Consider the following 14,976-nt stretch of genomic DNA (forward strand, 5'->3'; position numbering starts at 1 on the left):
TCAGCCGTTGGTGTGTGTGCAGTGACATCGACATTTACCAGCATCTCCTGACAAAAATCGCCCCCTTCCGAGCCTTTTTTTTCATAGATTGTAAGGTGAGAGGGGCCATTGTGGGGATCTGCTCTGACCTGTTTAACACAGGCCAGAGATTTCTAGCCAGTGAGTCAGGCCTCAACCTCAATAACTCGTGGTTGATCTTTGAGAAAGAGATACCCCGCACGCTACCACTCCTTTTGTGCTCCACTCCCGGACATGGGAGGTGGTAAACATGACACAGGCAAGTAATGCAGGGGAAGAGCTGCAAAGGGTCAGGGGAGGTGGATGTGATTCTTCAGGGGTTGGTGGGCGTTTTGAGAGTGAACGTAAAAAAAGCCATATTGGGTCAGACCAATGATCCATCTAGCCCAGAATCCAGATGCTTCCGAGGGAATGAACAGAACAGGGCAATGAGGGAGTGATCCATCCCCTGTGGTCCAGTCCCAGAACTTGGCAACCAGAGGTTGAGTGGTACTGGGGGGAGAGGAGGATGAGTGGGTGTAGGTGGGAGACTCTTGAGTGGGTGTGGGGGTGAGATTCTGGGTGGGTGAATATGGGTCGTTCTGGGAGTGGGTGTGAATATGCAGGGTGGATTGATGCTGTGTTTTAATTGTGTGTGACTGTTCGTGTGACTATAACTAGGATGGGGGTAGAGCTGACTGTGAGAGGAGTAAGACTCTGTGCTGGGGTAGGATGCCCGAGTTTCCATGTGCGTCAGGCTGGCATTTCTCTACCTGCTGCTCTCAGCGAACCCTGTTGACTTTTCAAGTCACATAAGGCCTTTTGGACCCGTGCCCACGCAAGTGAATTTAAAGAAACATTGAAGAATAAAGGTTGATTCTGTTCTGTTATTTCTGGTTAGTCTTGTTCAGTTTTCATTAACTGATTCATGGGTACTGGAAATTGATGTGGTTGTTGTCCAAGAAGTTTTTGATTTGTAGTTATTTCTTATTGTTTATTGTTTATCCATTTTGGTGATTCCTTTGGGGGTTATTTATTGCGTTGTTGTTGTCGTTTGCAGTGGGTTTCCTTTTTGTTTGTTTCCATATTATTTAGTGGTTTTATATCAAATGCACCATCCAAACAGCAAAACAAACCCACCCCTACCACTCCTAGGTGAAGGCTGTCCCTTCTTCAGGTTCCCTCAGATCCTTGGTTTACTTTCTGAGTCCCTCAGAGTATGGTTTTGGCTACCCCAACGCCCTCTGATCTATGATCCACCGGAGCAGGGTCTAGGTTACCCCGAGGCCCTCTGGTCTTAATCTGTCTTCTGTCCAACAATATCAATCCCCTAAATGGCTATAGGAAGGAAAGCTAGATACCATGTGATTTTTATCAGTCCTTAGACCCTCCTCCCAAAGGAGTCACATGTCCCCAAAATTTGCTTTGCCAGCCAATTATGTGGCATATTCCAATTAATTCATAAGTAGGGAGGGGGCTGCAGGGATTGGCTGATATTCACTTGTCGTGGACTCCTCCCCTCCACACACCCGATGTCATGTCATTCCATAGGATCCATTGACCCAGGTCAGCTCGCCCCAGATTCCCCATTACACGCCTCCGCTTGTCCACACCAGGCGAGCTGGCCATTGGCTGCCCGTGACCATTGGTCTTCCACACCAGCAGAGCTGCTCACTCAGGGTCTGGACAAACTTTGGTGACACACGTTGGTGCCAAGTGCAAGTTCGGCCTTTTCAGTGATTTGCCACAGTCTAGTGCTACAAGCCCTGCTCCCAGAACCCCTGAGCACTCAGGCTCACCCAGCGTGTCCATTGTGGTGCCACAGAGTGATTTTGGAGACTTTTATTGCCTCCGGCTATTATGTTACTTTAAAAAAAAAACTTCTAAAAAACATTTTGCACAGGGGAGCGTGAGGGTGTCTCAGACCTTCTCCACCAGCTGCAGGAAGAAGAAAGTGAGCTGCCAAGGAAACATTTGATGTGAGGCACAAGGAGTGAAGAATCTCTCTGTGATGGTCACACCGCCCTTCTGTGCACTGAGGCACCAGGTCTCTCCTCCCCCAAAAGGAGCTGACTTTCATCTGCTGAGCCTGGAACACAGGGGCAGGGTGGGGGGTTTGTGTCTGAGCCCAGACTGGCTTCCCTTCACTGTGTCTACTGCACAATAATACCGAGCGGTGTCCTCCAGTCTCAGACTGCTCATCTGCAGGTATAGCTCACTGCGGGAATTGTCTCTGGAAACGGTGACTCGCCCTTTCACTGAATCCGCATAATGTTGGCCTGTCCCACTGTTTAAAATATATGAGACAAACTCTGGTCCTTTCCCAGGGCTCTGCCGGTACCAGTACATTGTAGAGCTGCGGAAGGTGAACCCGGAGCCTTTACAGGACAGCCGGATGGACCCCCCTTCATTTCCAACACCGCCACCGGACTCCACCAGCTGAATCTGGGACTGGGCACCTGATGGATAAAACACATTAACAAGCATAATGAATGATAAGAGGCATATAAGAAACAGAGAGAAAAAGACAGGTTGCTAAATATACAGTGGAGGAAAGCAGAGATGGAGCAAGATCCAATAGAGAGGGAAAGTGTGGATGAATAGAGAGATAACACAGCCTGGGAAACATGGATGGATGAACCGATGGAAAATATAGTGGAGGAATTGATACATAAAAAGAGATAATGTGCATGGAATGTAGTATAGATAAGACTGTGGGAAAGAAAAAAGATGCATAGATAGCTGCAAATGCATGGAGATAGATACTAAGGAGGGGTTCACAGACCAACAAACACATAGATACACTCTGCAATTAAAACACACAATCTGTAGATTCCTGGTATTTTCAAACATTTTCTCACCTTTGCAAGTTGCTAAAATGAAAACCAAATGCAGCCAGGCTGGCATTTCTCACTGAGCTGCAGGGTAAATTCTCACTGGCAGGAGGGGTTGAACCGTTAACTGCACAAACAGAAGGGGTGGCCGCTTCTGCGTATTGTAGCCTCAGGGCCCTCGCTGCCTGGTTTGGAACCGGAAACGAAGTCACCCCCACTTCCTGCCACTTGAGAGGGGCAGAGAGTCAGTTCTGATTGGTGTCAGGGCGCCCAGGGAATAGCTCGGGTAGGCAGGTTCCAAACTGCAGGGCTGCTGTAACAAATGCTCTCTGCTTCCCAGGCACGAGCACAGATGTTTCCTCTGTCTCTGCTTCTCTGGGTTTCATGGTTACTGCTGGCAAAGAGCCACCCTCAAGTGAGAGAAGAAGAGAGCGGAAGGAAAGGGAAAATTCAGGTGCCCTCTCTCTGGGAAGCGACATGTCTGGCTCACCCCCCTTTTTGTCCCATGGCCCCTTCTCTCTGTGTCACTGTGTCGCTCCTGGCGCAGTAGTACGTGGCGGTGTCTGCAACAGTCAGGGAGTTGAGCTGCAGGGAGAGCTGGTTCTTGGATCTATCTGCAGAGATGGTGATTCGGCCTTGGAGAGACGGGCTGTAGCGTGTATCCCCGTCATATGGATATATATATCCCATGGATTCCAGCCCTTTTCCAGGAGGCTGCCGGATCCAGTACCAGTAGTAATACCGAGTAGTGATGGAGAACCCAGAGACAGCGCAGGTGAGTGAGAGGGGCTCTGAGACCTTCCCCGTCTCCGGGCCGGAGGCCACCAACTGCAGCTGGGAAAGCGCACCTAGAAACAAGGGGGGAGATTGCAAAAGAGTCGTTTAATGCGTCGCCGAGCGAGCAAAGGCTCTCCCGGAAACACCCCTCGTCACAGCCCCGCACCGAGAAACACAAATCGTCACACACAGACACACACACATACTCACACGGGGCGAGGGCCAGCGCAACGAGGAAACATTCAATCATTTCAGCAGGGCATTTGGAAGGGCTCAAAAAAATCTGCAATTCAGCTCCTGACCCAGCAGAGCTGTGAAGGCTCAGGAGAGTCGACTGAAATGTGAGCCTGGGGTTGGAAACCTGGACACACACACCTGTAACAAATCCTGGTTTCTCACACACACACAAACACACACACACAAAGATTCGATCTCTGGCTCTCTGTATTGTGCAGGGATTGGGTGTTATAAAGAGTGTGGGGACCTCTAGAGGCTGCCTTGTCTTCTCCTGCAAAAGCCCCGCAGCCTATCACAGCAGCCATGTGTAGAAGGAGCCAGACACTCTGTGTCTTCATCCGGTTACTAAACGCCGGGACTGGGAACTCAGCTCCCACCGTGTGCTTTCCTCATGTTCTTAATGTTGTATAAAGAGCAACAGACGCAACACGGTGTGTGAGTGTGAGTCCTTTTCGTCTCACACACACTGACTCTGTCTCCTCACACCACCTGCTTGTGATCTAGTTGGGATTTCCGAAGCTGCCTAAGGGAGTTAGGCACTCACATCCCAATCCTACCCTAAAAAGAGTCAAACACCTAGCTCCTTTCCCCTCTTTGGAAATCCCCAGCCCCTCTCTTTCTCTGTTCCCCACCAGTTCTTCATCTGTCACCTCCTCCTCACACCCTGTCACTGAGATAGACACTGGGAAAATTGCACTTTCCTTCATTCGTTCAAGAAACAGATATTTCATGGCTTTGAGAGGGATTTTTTCATGGTAAAAACTGGTTCACACTTGACTACGTTTGTTGCATGTTTTGTATGTGAGGCTTTTAAAGTAAAAATTGTATCCCTAGAAAGAATTGTGAGTGAATTTAACAAAACATTCAGGATCACAGGTTGATTCTGCAGAGTTGTTATTGGTCAGTGTTGTTGTGAAATTTTTGTTAACTGATTCCTGGGTATTGGAAATTCATTTGGTTGCTATCCAAGAGTTTTCTTATTTGTAGTTATTTCTTATTCTTTATTCCTTATCCGTTTTGGTGATTACATTTGGGGGAGGGGAGTTCCATAATTTTTTGTTAATGTTTTTGGCATATTCCAATTAATTCATAAGTAGGGAGGGGGCTGCAGGGATTGGCTGATATTCACTTATCGTGGACTACTACCCTCCAGGCACCCGATGTCATGTCATTCCATACGGTCGGTTCCCCCAGGTCAGCTCCCCCAGGTTCCCCATTACACGACTGCGCATGTACACACCAGGCGAGCTGGCCATTGCTGCCCGTGACCATTGGTTTTCCACACCAGCAGAGCTGCTCACGCAGGGTCTGGACAAACCTTGGTGACACACGCTGGTGCCAAGTGCAAGTTCGGCCTTTTCAGTGATTTGCTGCAGTCTAGTGCTACGAGCCCTGCTCCCAGAACCCCTGAGCACTCAGGCTCACCCAGCGTCTCCATTGTGATACCACAGAGTGATTCAGCACTAGTGCCAACACCCTGCTCACAGCTTGGTTTTGCTTAGCCTCACGTGATTATCTTTTGGTTTTGTTCATTGCTTTTGGGGACTTTTATTGCCGCCGGCTTTTATGTTACTTTAAAAAAAAGCTTTTAGAAAACATTTTGCACAGGGGAGCGTGAGGGTGTCTGAGACCTTCTCCACCAGCTGCAGGAAGAAGAGAGCGAGCTGCCAAAGGAAACATTTGATGTGAGGCACAAGGAGTGAAGAATCTCTCTGTGACGCTCACACCGCCCTTCCTGCACTGAGCGCACCAGGTCTCTCCTCCCCCGAAAGGAGCTGACTTTCATCTGCTGAGCCTGGAACACAGGGGCGGGGCGGGAGGTTTGTGTCTGAGCCCAGACTGGCTTCCCCTCACTGTGTCAGCTGCACAGTAATACCGGGCGGTGTCCTCCAGTCTCAGGCTGTTCATCTGCAGGTACAGCTCACTGCGGGAATTGTCTCTGGAAATGGTGACTCGCCCTTTCACCGAATCTGCATAATGTTGGCCTGTCCCATCACTGTAAATACGTGAGACAAACTCCGGTCCTTTCCCAGGGCTCTGCCGGTACCAGTACATTGTATAGCTACTGAAGGTGAACCCGGAGCCTTTACAGGACAGCCGGATGGACCCCCCTTCATTTCCAACACCGCCACCGGACTCCACCAGCTGAATCTGGGACTCGACACCTGATGAATAAAACACATTAAGAAGCATAATAAGTGATAAGAGGAAGATAAGAAACAGAGATAAAAAGACAGGTTGCTAAATATACAGCGGAGGAAAGCACAGATGGAGCAAGAATCCAATAGAGGGGGAAGTGTGGATGAATAGAGAGATAACACAGCACAGGAAACATGGATGGATGAACCGATGGAAAATATAGTGGAGGAATTGATACATAAAAATAGATAATGTGCATGGAATGTTGTATGGATAAGACTGTGGGAAAGAAAGAAAGAAAGAAAGAGATGAATAGATGGCTGCAAATGCATGGAGAGAGAGAGAGAGAGAGATACTAAGGAGGGTTTACAGACCAACAAACACATAGATACACTCTTCCATTAAAAACACACAATCTCTAGATTCTCGGTATTTTCAAACATTTTCTCACCTTTGCAAGTTGCTAAAATGAAAACCAAATGCAGCCAAACTGGCATTTCTCACTGAGCTGCAGGGTAAATTCTCACTGTCGGGAGGGGTTTAACCGTTAACTGCACAAACAGAAGGGGCGGCTGCTTGTGCCTGTTGCAGCCTCAGGGACCTCGCTGCCTGGCTTGGAACCGGAAATGAAGTCACCCCCACTTCCTGCCATTTGAGAGGGGCAGAGAGTCAGTTCTGGTTGGTGTCAGGGCGCCCAGGGAATAGGACGGGTTATTGTGTGGTTCTTACAACCAGACGTGTGTTAGGTGCTACAGAGAACAAGTACAAACTCCACTCCTAGGACCTCACACCTAGACCCCACTGAGTGATTCCACAGCACATTTCTATGCTTCATGAGAAATTTGAATCCTATTTCTGGAAACTTTCCTATTTTCCATTTCTGATAGGATATAGAGTGAATGATATATCTTGACTTTAGCAAAGCGATTTGGAGGATTGGGCTGGATGAATGGAAGAAATCTGATGCAGCCAGTAACAATTCAACAAGGACAATTGCAGAGTCCAAGGACAAGTGCAGAGCATTTAGGAGGAAAGGATCCCTGCAATGTTACTAGGAACAACTGACCAAGCTACAGTTCTGCAGAAAAGGACCTGGGGGTTACAGTGGATAAGAAGCTGGATATGAGTCAGCAGTGTGCCCTGGTTGTGAAGAAGGCTAATAGCATATTGGGCTGCATTAGTAGGAGCATTTCCAGCAGATCGAGGGAAGTGATTATTCCCTTTTATTTCTCACTGTTGAGGCCACATCTGGATTATTGTGTCCAGTTTTGGGCCTTGTCCCCTTCCTTCCCCCCTCCCCTCACTTCAGAAAGGATGTGGACAATTTGGAGGGATTCTAGGGGAGCGAGATGAAAATGATTAGGGGGCTGGAGCACAAGACGTATGAGGAGAGATTGGGGTAACTGGGCTTGTATAGTCTGCAGAAGAGAAAAGTGAGGGGGGATGTGATAGTGGGGTTCCAGAGAGGATGGAGCTAGGCTGTTCTCAGTGGTAGCAGATGGCAGAAAAAGGACCAATGGTCTCAAGTTGCTTAGGGGGAGGTCTAGGTTGGATATTAGGAAAAACTTTTTCCCTAGGAGTGCGGTGAAGCACTGGAATGGGTTACCTAGGGAGGTGGTGGAATCTCCATCCTTAGAGGTTTTTAAAGCCCAGCTTGACAAAGCCCTGGCTGGGATGATTTATTTGGGATTGATACTGCTTTGTAGAGGGGGTTGGACTAGATGACCCCTTAGGTCCCTTCCAACTCTAATCTTCTATGATTCTATCTCCCCTAGGATCGGAAGGCTGCTCCTTACAGGGGAATAAAGTCTCACAGCCAAGCTAGGAGCCAGGCTGCCCCCATGTGGCCCAATGTTTTTAATCTGTGTTTCATACACAGAGAATCTTACTCAGGTCTGGTGCCACTAGAATATCCGCAGCGGTGGAGGGATTGCAAATGGGGTTCGAGTTTCAGTCACTTCTTTAACCTGGAGGGATCCGTCTCTCTAGCCTGGTGTCTCACCTGGTCTCTAATTACTCTGAATGTCCCTAGGAAATACACATTATCGCTTTTTGTCCCAGGCTCCCCATCTCTGACAGTGTGACCGTGCGTCTCTGCTGGTGCAGTAATACCTGGCGGTGTCTGCAGCGCTCAGGGACAGCAGCTGCAGGGAGACCTCGATCTCTGTCCTTCCCAGGCACGAGCACAGATGTTTCCTCTGTCTCTCCTTCTCTCTGGTTCATGGTTACCGCTGGCAAAGAGCCACTGTCAAATGACAGAAGAAGAGGGTGGAACAAAAGGGAAAATTCAGGTGCCCTCTCTCTGGGAAGCGACTTGTCTGGCTCACTCCCGTTTTTTGTCCCATGGCCCCTTCTCTCTGTATCACTGTGTCTCTCCTGGCGCAGTAGTATGTTGCCCTGTCTGCAGCTGTCAGCGAGCGGAGCTGCAGGGAGAACTGGTTCTTGGATGGGTCTGCAGAGATGGTGATTCGGTCTTGGAAAGCTGGGGCATAGCTGGTATAACTGCTCCAGTACCCCATCCACTCCAGCCCTTTGCCAGGGGCCTGGCGGATCCAGGCCCAGTAGTAGCTGGAAGTAACAGAGTCCCCGGTGACGGTGCAGGTCAGTGCGAGGGTCTCTCCAAGCTTCCCCACTCCAGGGCCAGAGGCCACCAGCTGCAGCTGGGAAAGCACACCTGGAAAGACGGACGGGGGAGTTCATCTAAACATTTACTCAGCTGTCCAGGCAGTGAAGGATCTCCGGGAGCTGTCCCCGCCATGCAAACATTCCCACGGAGATGCAAAGACTTACCTGGGGCCAGGGTCAGGGCAGCAAGGAAACAGTTAATCATTTTTAAGAGGAGCGAAAACAAGCATCAGATTTTCACTTCAGCGTCTGACCTAACAAAGCCCTGAAATGACGGGCCCGGGTTGGTGTCCAGAACTGTTCCCACGCGTGTAACAAACAGTTCACGCCCACTCACGCGGATTCACTGTCTCCGGGTCTCTCGCCCTCTCCCTTTGTGTTCACGTCCGGCTCCTCCCTCGCACACACTGAGTGTGTCTCTGAACGTGGTGTGCTGCCATCTCCCGCGCGTGGTGCTCACTCACTGTCCACGTTTTAGCTAACACATGCTCCGTCCTGTAGGCCAGGCAGTTTATAGTTTCCACGTTAGCTGGCTGTTAACCCCTGATTCCTCTAGTGGTTACGTCAAATCATTCATAGGAATGAAAACTTCCCTGTTCACACCAGGATTTTAAATGTGGTAAATCACATTTTCCCCTCCTCCTCTCTCTTCCTCATCTCACTTCACAAACGCACACTCGTCCCTTAAAGCTCTGGATTGGATGACTGTGAGACTTTCAAAGATGCAGGTGTGATGAGCCCACAAAAAGCTGGTAATTGGAAATCATAGGAAAAAGAGCCAGATCTGAAAAGAAGACCTGGGCTCAGCAGTTAGTGATCCACGGCTCATTGTCTAGTTGGCAGCCAGTAACAATGGGTGCGTCCTAGGGCCAGTTTGGTTCAACATCTTCATTAACAATCTGGAGGATGGGTTGGATAGCACCCTCAGCCAGTTTGTGGATGACAGTAAACTGAGTGGAGTGTAAGACACGCTGGAGAATAGGGATATGATCACAGTAGAGTGACCGAGACAAATTGGAGGATTGGGCCAAAATAAATCTGATGAGGTTCAAGAAGGACAAGTGCAGAGTATTAGGAGGAAAGAATCCCTGCATTAGTAGGAGCATTGCCAGCAGATCGAGGGAGGTGATTATTCACTTTTATTTCTCACTGTTGAGGCCACATCTGGATTATTGTGTCCAGTTTTGGGCCTCCGTCCTCCTTCCCCCTCCCCCACTTCAGAAAGGATGTTGACAACTTGGAGGGATTCTAGCGGAGCAAGATGAAAATGATTAGGGGGCTGGAGCACAAGACTTATGAGGAGAGATTTGGGTAACTGGGCTTGTATAGTCTGCAGAAGAGAAAAGTGAGGGGGGATGTAATAGTGGGGTTCCAGAGATAATGGAGCTAGGCTGTTCTCAGTGGTGGGAGACGACAGAACAAGGAGCAATGGTCTCAAGTTGCAGTAGGGGAGATCTAGGTTTGATATTAGGAAAAACGTTTTCCCTAGGTGGATGGTGAAGCACTGGAATGGGTTACCTAGGGAGGTGGTGGAATCTCCATCCTTAGAGGTTTCTAAGGCCTGGCTTGACAAAGCCCTGGCTGGGATGATTTACTCTGGGCTGGTCCTGCTTTGAGCAGGTGCTTGGACTAGATGACCCTTGAGGTCCCTTCCAACCCTCATCTTCTATGATTCTGTCTCCCCTAGGATTGGGAGGCTGCTCCTTACAAGGGAATAAAGTCTCACATCCAAGCTAGGAGTCAGGCTGCCCCCATGTGGCCCAGTATTTTTAATCTGTGTTTCAGACACAGTGAATCTTGCTCAGGTTTGGTGCCACTAGAATATCCGCAGAGGGGGAGGGATTGCAAACGGGGTTCGAGTTTCAGTCACTTCTTTAACCTGGAGGGATCCATCTCTCTCGGCTGGTGTCTCCCTCGGTCTCTAATTACTCTGAATGTCCCTCGGAAATACACACTATCGCTTTTTGTCCCAGGCTCCCTGTGTGTGTGTGACCGTGCGTCTCTGCTGGTGCAGTAATACCTGGCGGTGTCTGCAGCGCTCAGGGACAGCAGCTGCAGGGAGACCTTGTTCTCTGTCCTTCCCAGGCACGAGCACAGATGTTTCCTCTGTCTCTCCTTCTCTCTGGTTCATGGTTACCGCTGGCAAAGAGCCACCGTCAAGTGACGAAGAAGAGGGTGGAACAAAAGGGAAAATTCAGGTGCCCTCTCTCTGGGAAGCGACTCGGCTGGCTCACCCCCCTTTTTTGTCCCATGGCCCCTTGTCTCTGTATCACTGTGTCTCTGGCGCAGTAGTACGTGGCGGTGTCTGCAGCTGTCAGCGAGCGGAGCTGCAGGGAGAACTGGTTCTTGGAGGTGTCTGCAGAGATGGTGATTCGGTCTTGGAAAGCTGGGGCATAGCTGGTATAACTGCTCCAGTACCCCATCCACTCCAGCCCTTTGCCAGGGGCCTGGCGGACCCAGGCCCAGTAGTAGCTGCTAGTAACAGAGCCCCCAGTGACGGTGCAGGTCAGTGCGAGGTTCTCTCCAGGCTTCCCCACCCCAGGGCCGGAGGCCACCAGCTGCAGCTGGGAAAGCACACCTGGAAAGACGGACGGGAGAGTTCAAGTAAACATTTACTCAGCTGTCCAGGCAGTGAAGGATCTCGGGAGCTGTCCCCGCCATGCAAACATTCCCACGGAGATGCAAAGACTTACCTGGGGCCAGGGTCAGGGCAGCAAGGAAACAGTTAATCATTTTTAAGAGGAGCGAAAATCAGCATCAGATCTTCACTTCAGCGTCTGACCTAACAAAGCCCTGAAATGACAGGCCCGGGTTGGTGTCCAGAACTGTTCACACGCGTGTAACAAACAGTTCACACCCACTCACGCGGATTCACTGTCTCCGGGTCTCTCGCCCTCTCCCTTTGTGTTCACGTCCGGCTCCTCCCTCACACACACTGAGTCTGTCTCTGAACGTGGTGTGCTGCCATCCTCCTCACTCACTGTCCACGTGTTAGCTAACACATGCTCCGTGCTGTAGGCCAGGCAGTTTAGAGTTTCCACATTAGCTGGCTGCTAACCCCAGCGACCCAAATTGTTATGTCGAATCATTCATAGGAATGAAAACTTCCGTGTCCACACCAGGATTTTAACATGTGGTAAATCACATTTTCCCCTTTTCTCTCTTCCTCATCTCACTTCACAAACGCACACTCGTCCCTTCGCTCTGCTGTGGATTCTGAATGTGACATTGCACTTTGCTTGCTGCTTTCAAAGACACGCACTTCCTGCTGATAACGTGTGTTCACGTTAAACAGTGGGTGAGGCGTTGTTTGTTTGTTGCAAGTTGCCTCTCCCAAATCGTGTCTCTAAAACGTTACCGGTGAACTCAAGGAAACACGGTGCACACCAGTCAGTATATTGTGTGTCTGCTATTTACAATGGGTTGGGTGGGATTTGTTTATTGGGATTTGGATCCTTTAGGGTCTGTGGGATTTTATTTATTTATTTCATTATTATTCCTCTGTTTGATTGTCCTTATAGACTCATAGAAGATTAGGGTTGGAAGGGAGCCCAGAAGGGTCAAATAGTCCAACCCCCTGCTCAAAGCTTTGGTTTGTTTATTCTCACAGGATTTTTTTTTGATTTTGTTGATTGCTTTTTGAGACTTTTTTTGCCTCTGGCTTTTGTATTACTTTTTAAAAAAAGCTTTTAGAAAACATTTTGCTCAGGTGAGCATGACGGTGTCTCAGACCTTCTCCACCAGCTGCAGGAAGAAGAGAGCGAGCTGCCAAAGGAAACATTTGATGTGAGGCACAAGGAGTGAAGAATCTCTCTGTGACAGTCACACCGCCCTCTCTGCACTGAGCACACCAGGTCTCTCCTCCCCCGAATGGAGCTGACTTTCATCTGCTGAGCTGGAACACAGGGGCGGGGCGGGAGGTTTGTGTCTCAGCCCACAACGGCTTCCCCTCACTGTGTCTACTGTACAGTAATAGCGGGCGGTGTCCTCCAGTCTCAGGCTGCTCATCTCCATGTTCACCTCACTGCGGGAATTGTCTCTGGAAATGGTGACTCGCCCTTTCACCGAATCTCCGTAATGTATGCCAGTCCCATCACCAGTAATAATTGAGACGAATTCCATTTCTTTTCCCGGGCTCAGCCGGTACCAACGCATTACATAGTTACTGAAGGTGAACCCGGAGCCTTTACAGGAAAGCCGGATGTACCCCCCTTCATTTACGACACCGCCACCGGACTCCACCAGCTGAATCTGGGACTGAGCACCTGATGGATAAAACACATTAAGAAGCATAATAAGTGATAAGAGGAAGACAATGGGCATATGAGAAACAGAGATAGAAAGACGAGTTGTTAAATATACAGTGGAGGAAAGCACAAATGGAGAGAGATTACGATAGACGAGGAATTGTGGATGGATAGCGAGATAACACAGCCCAGGAAACATGGATGGATGAATCGGTGGAAAATATAGTGGAGATATTGAGACATAAGAAGAGATAATGTGCATGGAATGTTGCATAGATAAGACAGTGGGAAAGAAAGAAAGAAAGAAAGAGAAAGAAAGGAATGATGCCTAGATGTCTGCAAATGCATGGAGATAGATAGATAGATACATACTAAGGAGGGGTTTGCAGACCAACAAACACATAGATACACTCTGACATTAAAAACACACAATCTGTAGATTCCTGGTATTTTCAAACATTTTCTCACCTTTGCAAGTTGCTAAAATGAAAACCAAATGCAGCCAGGCTGGCATTTCTCACTGAGCTGCAGGGTAAATTCTCACTGTCGTGAGGGGTTTAACCGTTAGCTGCACAAACAGAAGGGGCAGCTGCTTGTGCCTTTTGCAGACTCAGGGACCTGGCTGCCTGGCTTGGAACCGGAAACGAAGTCACCCCCACTTCCTGCCACTTGAGAGGGGCAGAGAGTCAGTTCTGATTGGTGTCAGGGCGCCCAGGGAATAGGACGGGTTATTGTGTGGTTCTTACAACCAGACGTGTGTTAGGTGCTACAGAGAACAAGTACAAACTCCACTCCTAGGACCTCACACCTAGACCCCACTGAGTAATTCCACAGCACAGCCTGACACCAGCCTGCTACAAACCTGCCCCACAACAGCAAATGCTGCTCCAGGCTCATGAGAAACGGTCTGTGAATGTCAGAAGAGACTTGGTGACTCCTCTGGAAACTAGCATAGAGCATGTCCTCAAGGAATCCATTTGGAAGCAGTTGGAGCAGAGGAAGGTGACCAGGAACAGACAGCAGGGATTCACCAAAGTCATCTCTGACCAACCTGATTGCCTCCTATGATGAGATGACTGGCTGTGTGGATGTGGGTGAAGCGGTGGGTGTGATATACCTTGAATTTAGCAAAGCTTTTATTATGGTCGCCCACAGTATTCTTGGCAGCAAATTACAGAAGTATGGGCTGGATGAATGGACTATAAGGTGGATAGAAAGCTGGCTAGATCATCTGACTCCACAATTAGTGATCAAAGACTCAGTGTCTAGTTGGCAGCAAGTAACAAGTGGAGTGCCCCAGGGTTGGTTCTGGGGCCAGTTTGTTAAACATCTTCATTGACAATCTGGAGGATGGGGTAGATTGCACCCTCAGCTACTCTGTGGATGACACTAACCTGGGTGCAGTGTTAGACACGCTAGAGGTAGGGATAGGATACAGAGGGACCTACACAAATTGGAGGATTGGGCCAAAATAAATCTGATGAGGTTCAACAAGGACAAGTGCAGAGTCCGGCACTTAGGAGGAAAGAATCCCTGCACTGCTACTGGGAACAACTGGCCAAGCTACAGTTCTGCAGAAAAGGACCTGGGGGTTGCAGTGGATAAGAAGCTGGATATGAGCCAGCAGTGTGCCCTGGTTGTCAAGAAGGCTAATAGCATATTGGGCTGCATTAGGAGGATCATTGCCAGCACATTGAGGGAAGTGATTATTCCCCTCTATTCGGCACTGGTGAGGCCACATCTGGAGTAACATGTGGAGTTTTGGGCCCCCCGCTAGAGGAAGGATGTGGACAAATTGGAGAAAGTCCAGCAGAAGGTGATGAAAATAATTAGGGGGCGGGAGCACATGACTTATGAGGAGAGACTGAGGAAATTTGTCTTGTTTAATCTGCAGAAGAGAAGAGTGAGGGGGGATGTGATAGTGGCCTTTCAATATCTGAAGCTGGGTTCCAGGGAGGATGGAGCTAGGCTGTTCTCAGCGATGGCATATGACAGAACAATGAGCAATGGTCTCAAATTGCAGTGGGGGAGATCAATATTGGATATTAGGAAAAGCTTATTCACTAGGCAGGTGGTGAAGCACTGGAATGGGTTACCTAGGGAGGTGGTGGAATCTCCAT

Source organism: Emydura macquarii, unplaced genomic scaffold (genome assembly GCF_026122565.2).
Source record: "Emydura macquarii macquarii isolate MOO-44397 ecotype Brisbane River unplaced genomic scaffold, CSIRO-AGI_Emac_v2 contig_2506, whole genome shotgun sequence".
Lineage (NCBI taxonomy): Eukaryota > Metazoa > Chordata > Testudines > Chelidae > Emydura > Emydura macquarii.